The 14,178-nt window shown below is 32.3% G+C and overlaps 1 pseudogene; it reads left to right on the top strand.

Moving 5' to 3' along the window:
• Positions 1–5,651: 5,651 nt before the first annotated feature.
• Positions 5,652–5,778, top strand: LOC138375939 (U2 spliceosomal RNA; annotated as a pseudogene).
• Positions 5,779–14,178: the final 8,400 nt, after the last annotated feature.

Raw genomic sequence — 14,178 nt, 5'->3', positions numbered from 1 at the left:
ACTATTGATTATAAAAATGTCAAAGTTATACTATTTCATGGAAATATCATATCTAGTGTTATGTAACAGTGCATCTAGCATGATATCCATCCATTTTTAATCACTTAAAATTTTGTAATTACAATATAATTCTTCCTCAGATTATCTCTTAGTATTATGGAATAATGAATAGCAAATTATGTTGTGAATAATGAAATATGCATTTAAGCAATAAAACTTTTACAGTTTATTTTTTTGTGTGTTGATTTATTTAAAATTGAGTGCATGTCAATGCTTTAATACCTGTAGTCATATTATTTAATATGACTTTAATATCTGTAGTCATATTATTTCTTAATGAATCAGTATTTTCACATGGGCATATATTCTTGAATAAAAAGAAATATTTTACAATCACAAAAACAATTTAATAAATATCTGTGAATATAAATAATTGTATTTATATTTTTGGAAAAGAAGGTTTTTACAACATCATACAATCTAAAACTATTATAGTTGAGAAATTTGTTTAAATGAGTTCTAAGAACAATTATATGGTATATAAAAATTACATTTAAAGGATATAAAAACATTTTATTTGTAATAATACACAAACAGAAAATCTTTAACATCTCCAAATTCGAAATCAATAAACTATCTTTAAAAGTCAATAAGAAAATAACTCAGAAACCTAAAGTAAAAGAGGCAAAGGACATGAAAAGTCAATTCACAGGAAAGAAAATCAATGAATAATATACAATGGAAATGTAAACATAACATGGGACAATCACGTTCTGAAAATGAAATATTATTTGACAGATTATTGCCAAATATTGCAAATATATTTTATCCAATATGTGAAACATTAATAAAACGTTTATAAGTATGAAATCAATGCAATTTGTCATAAGTTCACTGAAGAAAAACTTTTCAAAAAATAGGCTAAGGAAATACCTTCTGATGCCATGGCCAGAAAACCAAGGTCTAAAGCTCTAAAGGTAGAAAAGAAACCTCTTGTGTGAAAAATAGGGTGATAGAGTGAGCACCTTATAGTTCAGAGTTTGTTTCCTTCTAAGAATTATTAGAAACATATTGGAGAATACTGAGTATGAGAGAAAATGATTTATGTGTAAGACAAGACAGATACATTGTATTTTAGAACATATTTTTATTCTATCCTTAACTTTAATTGTATATACTCTAGTTCAAATACACAAGTTTATAATTACATATGAAAAGAAATGTTCTGGCCTAGCTCTCTAGAGTCTTCAGAACCACAGGAGTTAGTACATGCTCTGGGGAATAACACCCCATGGGTTTTTACCATGGCATCTCCAAGCCTGAATCCTTCATTCAGCAGAGTTCTTGGCCTGGCTCAAGCCAGATCTTCACACCATGCCCAGAATAAGCAAGAGCCCCTAAGGCAAAATAAAATCACAGATCAGTTCATTTTAGGAAGATTTTGCCAGTCTGGAATTTTAGTTCGTATTAAATTTCTTGCTTACATTGATCTCTCTCTGATGCCCTTATTTATATATATATATAAAATTATAATACATAGATTTAAATAAAACATTTTTTTCTAATTGTTACAGTGGAAGTAATTTTTTTCCAAATGATTCCAGCTATGTCCTTTGTGGAAGCAAAAGCAAAAGTTCAAATGAATTTAACTTGTAATTATGTAATTCATAAATACATATATGTTACAGATAGCAGACATATTCCGTTACTCTGGAATTTAAGAAATGTACATCCTTTTTACCTAATCTTTAGAATGATATCAACATGGAACTTACAGAGACTCTAAAGTTTTCTTTCAAAATGTCTGTTGTCTAATTAGATATTATAAGAAAAGTAAACAAGGAAAAAATAAAAATATAATAAAATTTTAAAAGACCAACTTAGGTATTATAGGAAAGGTAAGATATTATAAAAAAGGTGAAAAGGGGGAAAAGTATAATAAAGATATAATAAAATTTTAAAAATACCAACAGCCAATAAATTGAAACCATAGAAAAATTGGAAAATAGAAACAAATCCATAGATGAATCAGATACTGAAGTTACAAGACAAGAATTTTAAAATAACAATGATGAACCTCTACCTACTGTCACCATATCTATTCAACTATAGTAGAATATCTAGTCAGTAAAATAAAAAAAAAAAGTATAGAGATTAGAAATAAATCTGTCATTATTTGCAAATACTATGATTGTGCATGTAGAAAATATTAAAATGTCTATAACCAAAATACTAGGATTGGCCGGGCGCGGTGGCTCACGCCTGTAATCCTAGCTCTCTGGGAGGCCGAGGTGGGCGGATCGTTTGAGCTCAGGAGTTCGAGACCAGCCTGAGCAAGAGCGAGACCCCATCTCTACTAAAAATAGAAAGAATTATATGGACAGCTAAAAATATATATATAGAAAAAATTAGCCGGGCATGGTGGTGCATGCCTGTAGTCCCAGCTACTCGGGAGGCTGAGACAGGAGGATCGCTTGAGCCCAGGAGTTTGAGGTTGCTGTGAGCTAGACTGACGCCACGGCACTCACTCTAGCCCAGGCAACAGAGTGAGACTCTGTCTCAAAAAAAAAAAAAAAAAAAAAAAAAAAAATACTAGGATTATACACATATTTATCAATGCCATCGATACATGGTAAATATAAAAATACGTATTCACTCATACTAGTAACAACTTTGGTAATTAATTGAAAAACATGCCATTTAAAATAGCATAAACATTACCAGATACCAAAGAATAAACCTAATAGAAAGTAAGGAAAATCCATACACTGAAAATTGCCAAATATTACTGAGATAAATAAGGAAAACATAATAAATACCTGTACCACATTCATAGATGACCCAATAGTTTTAGCATGTTAACACTCAATATTAGTCTATTAATTCAATGGATTTCCTTTCTAAATACCAGCAGGCTTTTGGAGGAAGTTGACAAAACTGAGTCTAGTACACATACAAACACACACACACGACAAAGAATCACTAAAAATAAATATTTAAAGAAAAATTTATTTGGTGGAATTACATTGCCATTGGTGCAAAGATAGACAAATGGATTAAACAGAGAATAAAGAGTCCCAAACATTCACATAAACATACAGTCACCTGATCTGTGATCTATTTCTGTAAAAAAAAAAAAAAAAAAAAGCATGGTTTTGACCGGGTGCGGTGGCTCATGCCTGTAATCTTAGCACTCTGGGAGGATAGCTTGAGGTCAGAAGCTCGAGACCAGCAAGAGTGAGACCCCGTCTCTACTAAAAATAGAAAAAAAAAAATTAGCCAGTCAACGAAAAATAGAAACAAAAAATTAGCTGAAGGTGGTGGCTAGCGCCTGTAGTCCCAGCTACTCAGGAGGCTGAGGCAGTAGGATCGCTTGAGCCCAAGAGTTTGAGGTTGCTGTGAGCTAGGCTGATGCCACAGCACTACAGCCCGGGCAACGGAGCGAGACTCTGTCTCAAAAAAAAAAAAAAAAAGCATGATTTTTATGTGAAATGATACTGGAACAATTGGATATCACTGTGGAAAAAGTGAACATAGAATATTGAATATGATCTTAAGTATTACACAAAAGTACCAACTAAAAATTTATTTTACTCCATCAAAAATAATAGTGTACTCATCAAAAATTAGAAATTAGAAGGGAACAAATAAGCCACACATTGGAAGGGTGCATTTCCAATGTGATTTGCATCCAGAATACACATAAGCTCCACAAAACAGTAAGAAAAATATAGAAGACCCTATGTAAGTGAGCAATATATAGAGCAGTCACTTCTAGAATGTTCAAAAGATCAAAAAGCAAAACAAGTATTCAGTATTATTCTTAGAAAAATTAGAATTAAAACTATGGTAAAACACCACAAATGCACTGAAATGGCTAAAGTTAATAAGACATAAATACAGTTGTTAATCAGGATATGGAGCAACTGAGATTTCATACATTTCTTGAGAAATTATTAATTGGCATAACCACTTTGAAAAAATGTTCAATGTTATGCAATAAAGCAAAACATACTCCTACTCTCTAACATGGCAGATTAACAGCTAGATCTATACTCAAAAACAAGTTAAGTGCAGACACGCACCAAACTGTGTGCAAAAATGTTTATGGTACAAAGTCAATAATTAGAAACAATTCTATAAATTGTCAACAGTAAAAAAAGGAGAACTAAATTGCAGTGTTTTCATAAAGGAAAGAAATACATGGCTATAAAAATAAAAAAATCCTGTTGTATGTAACAGCATAAATACATATCACAGGCAAAAAATACTGAAGCAAGTCAGGCATAAAATGACATATGCTATACAATTTTATTCATTTGTTAATTTAGAAACAGACACAATCCCTGTTGATAGTCAAAAAGGAATTATACCTGGGTTATTAATTCTTACTGGAAATGGGCAGAAAGGGGAATCTTTTGCATGTTGTATTAGTCTATATTTTAATCTAAATGGCTGTTCCATAGATTAATATATAATGTAAAAATTAATTGGCATTCATGCTTAAGGTTAACGTCTTTTAGTTTTTCAAGATGGGATATTGTACCCCAGCAAAAGTTCACCAAAGCAGTGTCCAATTAATAAATATGAGATAATATTTGATAAAATAATTTTAAGATAGGATAATAACTAAGATTTTTGAAACTTGCAACTTGGGTAGAAAATAAATTACATAATTACATTTCTTTTCAATAATAAAAATGAATTGTAACTATTCTAATGGACATTTTCAATTTTCTAAAGCAATTTCACACATTTCCCATTACAGGATCAGCATTATTAATCATTAATAAGGAATTCTTGCCTGTTCATTTCCTTCAGAAGAAATCACTATCTACCTCTCAGTATTACTATTCATTTTTTAAAAATACATAACTTTTTTACTTCTCAGTCTGACACTAGATGAAATGGTCAGAAGACAGAGATAATGGGAGAACATTTTTCTTTTTCTTTTTTTTAATCATGGTAAGAACACTTATGACATCTCCACTCTTTGTTAACTATAAGCACAATGTTGTGCAGCAGATCTTTAGAACTTACTCATCTTGCATGACTGAAACTTTATACTTGTTGACTAACAACTTCCTATTTCCCCCTCTCCCTAGTGCCTGGCAACCACCATTCTATTCTCTTCCTCTATGAGTTTGGCTATTTTAGGTGCGTCGTATAAGCGAAATAATGCAGTATTTGTCCTGTGACTGGCTTATTTCATTTTGCATAATGTCATCAAGTTTCATCATTGTGGTTGAATATTGCAGAATTTCCCTCTTTTTAAGGACTGAACAGTATTTCATTGCATGAGTATAGCATATTTTCTTCATTCACTCATTTGTAAGCGGACAAGTTGTTTCCACACCTTGGCTATTGTGACCAGTGTTGTAATGAACATGGGAGCACAGACATCTCTGTGAGATTCTGATTTCCATTGTTTTGGATAAATAGCCAGAAGGAAAATGGCTGGATGATATAATAGTTCTATTACTTTAATTTTTAGGGATCCTCTACTCTGTTATCTATAATGACTGCACCATTTTATATTCCCATCAACAATGCACGGGGTTTCACTTTCTCTATATCCATGTCAACACCCCTTTGATACTATGGTCAATGTCTGTGTTCTAAAGAGCTCATCACATTTAATTGGAGTTATCATTGCTTTTCTGCCTTTTGGCTAAGATCAAGTGTATCTGTTCCTATCAGTTTAATTGGAGCTGTTTTCTAGGAGAGGCTATCTCTCTGATTAATTGTAAATGTATAAAATATAGATACAAATGCCATATGCTAAAAGAAATTTGATGCAATTGCTTTATTCTATAAAATCATCAGCTGGTCCTACTTTGAGACATCATTTGTCAAAAAATCTGTAGGAAATTAATAGAAAGAAAAAATTGGGGTAGGTCATTTAAAATATTGGTTGGGTTCCAATGGCTTAGTAATTTTCTTCAGTAAAGGATATTATTTATTTTTCATTACTATTTTAATGTTTGGTGTAATTTTAGATGCTTGAATAGTTGAAAGTCTAATCTATGTGTAGTTACAAAGTTACCAGCTATTTTAGCATATATTCTAAATATAGGAACTAGGATTTGGGGGTTACTTTCTAAATCTTGTCTTGAAAAGGAATTACCTTTCTGAATATTCACATGTAATTGTTTTTACTATGTTGCGGAAGCTGTTACCTACTGTGTGACTAGAAATCAGAGAAATAGTCTTTATATTTTGAGAGGCGCCAAACTAAGATCATCTTCCACTTTACAAATATCAATGTTTGGTACTTTGTCATAAATCCATTGAAATTTTAATCTTTTTCTGAAAATATATCTCACTCTATGGTAATAACTGTCAATAATACATGTAAAACAAATATTCTCTGACTATTTCAAAGGACAGTTTCTTACCAATACAATCAATTTCTTATAGCCATTGGCAATGAGATTGTTGAAAAAGGAATAAAAGGATCCATGCTTAAAATTTTGAACTATATGGAATAGGTAAGTAAACTCACTAATTGCTGCAATTACTTCTTTTTTTTATGCATTTTTAAAGAATGGAACTGCATTGTATGTTGTGTCAAAATAAAGCAGACATTTTGGATTGTCCCAGAATACCTATTTCTAACTAATGGAGCTTTATATTTATGCAAATAGTGATAACTTTGAAATAAATACAGCAGAATAAGTAAACAGAAATTCTCTTAAATCTTTTTTCTTAAATAATTCAGTTCAAAATTCTTATTTATAATACTGTGTATACTTGGAACTTGGAATTTGGCCTATTGTTATTTTAAGAAAATCTATATTTTTATTATGCACATATATTTCATTCAGCATCAGCCATAATACATGTTGTTTTAAAATTGCTCCTCAGTAAAACTAGACCATGATATTTTTGAAAAATACTGTTTGGTGAATTATAGCTATGATTCCTAGAAAGAGAGATATAAAATTAATTTATAATCATATTGTAACTGAAAGAGAAAGGGCATACAAATGTGACTGCAGCTATATCTAAACATACTAAAGAATTAGAATTTTCTGGAAAAGTTTTTGGTCTGTATGGATAATTACAAAAATCAAATCAAATAATGTTTGAGATAAGTTATATTCCTCAAGTGTATGTCTTTTCAACTATATGCTCTTTCATTATCGTATGCCACACATTACTCAGAATATATTAAGAGTTAATATTATACCAAAAGGAAATACACATGTACCGATTTCCTACAACTATACGTCATGAGAGTGCAATCTTGGGGCAATTTCAAATATAATCCTCTTTGGTCAGGGAACCAACATGAAGATTCAGCCAATTGTCTTTTATGTTGATTTCCACTGTACATTCAAGATCTGGAGAAATCCATTCATAATGTAATACTGAAAATACCAATGCCACTTATCAAATAAATCTAGGCCAGAACTACATGTATAATTTTCTTAATTATTAATTACTCTTAATTAGTACCTCTCTCTGTTCATGTAGCACAGTGGAGTTTTAGTCCCTAAGGAGATATTAATATATACATATATAGATATGGATGAACATATAGACACTATATATATGTGTATACTCTATTATATACATATATACGTTGTACATATACATATTTCAATTGGGGCCCAATTGACCTAAGTCTTAATATTCCATTTCTCTTAAGTAACCTCTGATCCTCTGATCGCTTTTGAGATGACGAGGAAAGATATTGCTGTTGTGGTTTACAGAGTCTTTTCTCAATGATACATGGTTTCCTGTTCATTCAACTGGTCTATGGCAGTTCAAGTCAGGAAATCATCCTTCACTGAAGTTATTCAAGTCAGCCACTAACCATCAGTCCTTGGGATTGTCACTGTACTTTCCCAGTAGGAGGTTTTTAGGTACCTCGTCTGTTTCAGTCTTCAGCATACCTTGAGCAATGATCCCTTGACAAAAGTGTTTGCAGGTGAATAGGCTCTGCTTACTAAACCGGCCCTGTTTTCCGTTAAGGTAGGCTTTTCTACCTTGTCTCCAGGGCCACAGATCAGTAGCTTGCCTCCTGTCACTTGGGGAACTTCTGAACTCATGGACATCGGGGCACCCATTGGAATGATGGCGTCTTTCACAATCATTCCCTGCTAGCAGGGCGCGACATAGCAAAACTTCTCAAGATACCATCTCCGCCCCTCATCCTCTGCTCAATGCATTTCTCAATGCCTTTTGAAGAGAGCATCTTCTAGGAAATCCAGGTGAAATGCTTTTTTTAGCTGTTAAGCAGTTTGCAGGTGCATCAATAGCCCTATTCACATAAAGCTTTAGGACTCCTTCCTGTACCCATATATCACATGGAATTGTGCCATTTCAAATTATTTAATATAAGCCATCTTTGAACCTATGCTTTAGTTAACAAACCAAACTAATTGTTAAAAATTACTCCCAGCTACCAAGCTAACACAGTGAATCCGGAGTCCAGAATCTGTATATGTAAATAAACCCATTTGGGCTAATTCAGCCTGATTCGGTTTTATGCTTCTTGTTTCCTCATCTAACGTCCTTATAACATATTCCTGCATATATTGCCATGATTTTGACAACAGAACTTTGTAAAATCAGACTAGATTTTTGGTCTGTTTGGTACAGTTCAATAAAGACTTTTACCCTGTACCTCCTCCCCATTGCCAGTTAGATATATTTAGATTTAAATCTAATTATGAGGTCGTAGCAATGAGAGATGATAGAGATAAGTTTTGAGGAAACATATTTACAAGACAACTGCCCAAGTGAGATCTTTACAAAGATTTACACAGGGGAAGCTAACATGAGAAGGGGAAGGAGGGATTGCTTCCCCAGGTGGGAAGACTCGGAGAAAACGAGGGTTCAAGGCACATAAATTCATCAGAATCTCCCATGTGGCTCTACTTTTATAATTAACTCTAACTTGTTAATTATAACTATTGGACTTAGAAAGCTCTGAATTGTAATTCAGCAACTTGTAAACTCATAAATTTTGTTTAATTTTTTGAAATATTTGCATTCTGTCTAAAAAGAGCTAAGAAGCTTTTCAGGGAAGTCATGGAAACTCTCTGATTTTCTGACCATGACTTGCAATGTGAATTTAAATTCACAAGATCATTCTTTTCTGTAATCTTTCCAATGCATTCAAAAGGGGCTAACTCAAAACAGTTATTTCAATCATTATTTATGCATGATAGTTTATTGCAGCATTCACTTGTCTCTCACTACACGGCTTTCAAATAGCAGCCTGAATTCACCTTCAGGTAGAAATTTATTTAAAAAAAATATTCTAATTGCTTATTGTTATTAAAGAACCTCTCCATCCAAAAAGGAGCCACAATAATTTAAACTTTCATACTCTGAATATATTTCACTGTAAATTTCATATCTAAAAGAAACTCTTACTTATGTATACCAGAATATGTCAAAAAGAAAACCCATGGTAGAACTGGTTATAAGAAAAAAAAATCAGAAATTACCAAATAACCTTTTACCAGAGGACATATAATAAATTCATCCAATGGAATATTATAATCCAGGAAAATGAAGAAACCATACATATGTACATAAGACCTACAAGGTTGAGAGAAATTATGTATCAGAAGATTACTGTGTCAATTAGGGTAACAATAGGAAACAGAGAATACTCTCAAATTAGAATAATCCCAGGAGGATGCACTGAGGAGGCGGGAGATGTGGGTGTTAGACGGGAGAGGACTGTGGCCTGGGCTCCAGCAGGTGCCAGGCAGCTACTTCCTGCAGCCACAGCCTCTGCCTCTTCTATTCCATACCCCCTCGAAGCTTCTGTCCTTAAGTCTAGGTATAAAATTTTAACTTCTTTGTAATTAAATAGAATGCTAATTTAAACAAGAACTAACCCTAACAACTTTCATTTTGATTTAAAGAATTTAAAGAAATTTAGAAAGCCCATTACAAAACTTACAGAGATTGCTTTGGATAAAAGTAAATATTTTCCATTCGATTTGTTAAGTATTTTTGAAATATTTTAAATTATTTTTATCTTTTTCACATGAAAATAAGGATATTTTTATTCCACAGATTTGGAATATGAAGGCTTGAGAAAAATAACTGATTTGCTCTTGTTACCCATGGCGAACAGCGATATTTAAATTCAGGATTCTTGTCATTATGGAGCCAATATTCAGTCCAAGTAACATCACCAGCAAAGTTAAAAAGACAATCTCAAATTCACAATACTTTAACTGATTTCTGATATTCTTAAAATATTTTCATATTGACATTAATACATTATTTTGATAGATTGACTCAGATTCAGAGGTGATCAAATTATTTTGTTTTTATGCTGTAAGGATATCTTAGTGTTTTATGTGCAACAAATAATGCATAGCTTTGGTAAACATAAAGAAAAATAAAGAATGTGAGGAGAAGCAATGAAATCAAACATGTGATTACAAGTCTTGATGCAACTGTTCTAGATGAGTACTTTAAAGTCTGCCAAGAAAATGGCATTTATATAATAAATATAATTAAGATAGTTCGAGAAATGTGTTTTTCAACTTCATCATTCTACACATTTTAATATATCTTTGAACAAAATATATTTGAGGACACATACTCAAACTGGACACCACTGGTAGGAAGAGGAAATGAGTCAGTCAACATTTGATGCTTAATTTCGTGAGTTTGCGTGCTAGTGTATTCCTGCCAACCTCCAATCCACAGTGTGTAGATTCATGTTTTCTAGACATACACATAACTAATGAGTTGGTAATAAGTGCTGTGCTATTTCCCAGAACACTGAGTTACTCTCACAGATTTATCAGTGTATGATACTCCAATTTCTGGGATAAACTATAGAGATAAGATTTTTCAATTAGCCAATGAGCTTTTAGAATTATGTTTGCCAAGGAAATTCTGATTAATTGGATTCAATTAGATTCCACTTTGCTTTGATCAGCTGAGTGAACAAATCATATTTGCTTTCCCTTTTACAAATGGGGTACTCTAGATGGTTATTTTGTTGGCTAACTAAAAGATTTTTATTCATAGTCCTACTTACAATTTTTTTTTCCCAGACCATAACCACCACAGAGAAATATCTAAAAGCTTTCTCTACTTCAAAAGTGACAGATTAAGCAATGACTTTGGAATTTTTTATATAATCATTATAAAGTATACACAGGCACATATAAGCATGTACATTTACATATATTCTTTACATTACACCTGTGTGTATATGTATACATATACATACATATATCTCTTTTTTACCTAGTGTGTTTATTTACTCCCGCTTCAGTCTTCCTAAATGCATATTTCTAACTCACGATTGTTTATTCATATGTTTGTGTATTCACTTAATCAGCAGTTTCTTAATTACGTACTGTGTGTCATTAAGTGTGCTAATTATTAGAGATACTGAGGTGAATAAACTGTTCCTAACACAAAGAAAGATAAATGAGGTTGTAGATATCCAAGTTCCCCTGATTTGATCATTACACGTTGTATACATGCGTTAAAATAGGCCATGCATCCCCAAATCATGTACAATTATGACAACAAGAAGTCAACCATTTGGTTAAAAAAGCTCTGTGTTTCCGTGTCATATGGCGCACAGACTCCTGAACAGCTCTGACAGTGGACCCTACGTGTTGTAACGCATGCACAGCGCGGGGAAAATCGACGCAGAGAGGAAAAAAAGTCTTTTTGGTGGCCTTTTCCGGCTAACAGCCACTGATCCATTTTAGGTATCCGTTAACGGCACAAAGCAACACCCATTTATTATCTCCAGCCTCTGCAGGGCAGAAGTCTGGACATGGCGCAGCTGGGTTCTTTGCTCAGGGACTTACTAGGCTGAAATCAAGGTGCTGACCAACCTGCACTTGCATCTGAAAACATACTCTTCCAAGGTCAAACAGGTCGTTGGCAGAATAAATCCCTCTTGTAGGTTTGAGGTCCCCATTTTCCTGCTGGCAGTTGGCCAGAGGCTGCTCTCGGCTTTTCTCGGCCTCACTCGGGTCTCAGCCATATGACCCTCTTGCTAGATTCTAGCTCACTGCCTTAAGCAGAGCAAGAAAATCTCCTCCGTACCCCCTGCCTGCTTCAGCGACAGGGAAATCCTACATGCTTTGTGCAGCTGTTAGGGTTATTTCTGCTGGGTTTGCTTTCTACAGTGTTCTCCTGAGATTTGTATGAATCATGGACTGTATTCTATAATGGAAGTAAGGAAACCAATTAATTAAAAGGTTATCATAATAATCCTGTCAGAAATAGTGATGGATATAATATCAATAAAGATTAAAAAAGAGTGTTTTCAAAACAAAGCATTTCCTTTCCCATAATTGCTGATATTATCAACCTCTTCCAGGAACTGAGAACATATATACTATGGAGAGTAAAATAGTAAGTGAGAGATAAAAGAGCAGCGTAACCTGTACACACTAGTCTGCTTAATGATATCTCAAATTTCTTTCTACATCCTAATGTTATTAATTCCAGATTTCCCTTCACATACCTTGACAACTCCACTTTTCATATTTAGTAGTGTTGTATGGGAAGCTGACATATGAAAGGCCAACATATTTGTGTATATGTGTATATATTGCACTATAATGAAATAAAAATGTATGTTAAACAAATTTTAACATATGTAATTAATTGTCTCTAAGAAATTAGTAATACAAATAAATATAGATCATTATGCATAACACTATAGGAAATATTTACTATAGGTAAGAAACTAATAGAGAAAAATCAAAGTTTCTTAAGGACATTAGATTTCAAAATAAGAGATAAGATTCCTGATTTCTTTTAGTTGGTTAATCCTCCGATAGGGAGCACTACAATAATTTACATTTTTATTGTGCTGGATTATAAATAAGACAAACCTGAGTAGAAGTATCAGAATCTTCGGCATCATCTGTGGACATTTATTCAGATATCTTAATTCATAAAGCTTTGCCACTATGGCTTAAAAATTTTTGAAATAGTTTATATCATATAAATGTATGACTATATAATTTTAATTTTAATGTACTACATATTAAATATATGACTATAATTTAAATATATTAAATATTAAATATATGACTATATTTTTTAAAAAATTTGTAGCGCATTTTTAAAATGCAGTAGGAGTAAGATCCAACTTCTACTTCAGGCTAGGAGTAGAATAACATACAGAAAAATGATAATAGCAACCAGCATAATAATAGCAATTATGGCTATCCTATTGAGTGCTTAGTACATGTAAGATACTGTCCAAAGTATTTTACATAACTGATATCTATCTACAATGTGAAAATTCCTTTGTGTTAGGAACATTCCTAGTCCACTCTTTTAGTTATTTTAAAGTATAGCCTAACTTACTGTGATTGTAATCACTTTGTTGTGCTATCAAATATTGTTCATTCTAACTACATTTTTGAACCCATTAACCATCCCCACTTTATTCCTTGCTCCCTACTACCCTTCCCAGACTATGGTAACCATTGTGCTACTCTGTCTCCATGAGATCAACTGTTTTAATATTTAGCTCCCACAAATGAGTGAAAACATGTGAGATTTGTCTTAGCTTATCTCACTTAACATAATGTTATCCCCCATCAAAACATCGTGTGTACTCTTTAAATATATATAAATATTATATGCCCATAATAATTAAGAATAAAAAATTTTGAAAAAAATTCCTAAATATAATATCTTATTTCCTCATAATAAGATGCAACATTTTCTTCAAAATTTTATACAAAGAGAGTTAATGAAGTCAGGAATGGAGAGTAATTTGGTCAAGGTCTCATACTATAGTGTAGTAGTTCAGATTATGGACTCTCTGGCCAGAAGGTTATTATTTTTGGTTTTAATTTTTGAAAATATACAATGGTGCTAAAATAATTCATACCTCATTGAATTTTAGAAAATTTAAAAAAAACATAATGAAGGCTAAATTCAAAATGCCTAACAAAATGTAGAGAGTCAACAAATATTATTTTACAACTTAGTATTCAAAATAAAATTAAATAATATATCACCCATAATTATGAATTGCATATAATAAGATATATTTGCACATCATAAACATAACAATAAAATTACGAATATGTAAGTATATAAGGGGATAAATATATGCATTTTGTAGTTTATAGTATTTTATTTAATATTGCTTATTAATTATCATCAATACTATTAACCGGGGTTGAAATATAATCTTTG

Source organism: Eulemur rufifrons, chromosome 27, assembly GCF_041146395.1.
Source record: "Eulemur rufifrons isolate Redbay chromosome 27, OSU_ERuf_1, whole genome shotgun sequence".
In the NCBI taxonomy this organism is placed as follows: Eukaryota; Metazoa; Chordata; class Mammalia; order Primates; family Lemuridae; genus Eulemur; species Eulemur rufifrons.
This window is presented reverse-complemented; position numbering and strand designations above follow the sequence as displayed.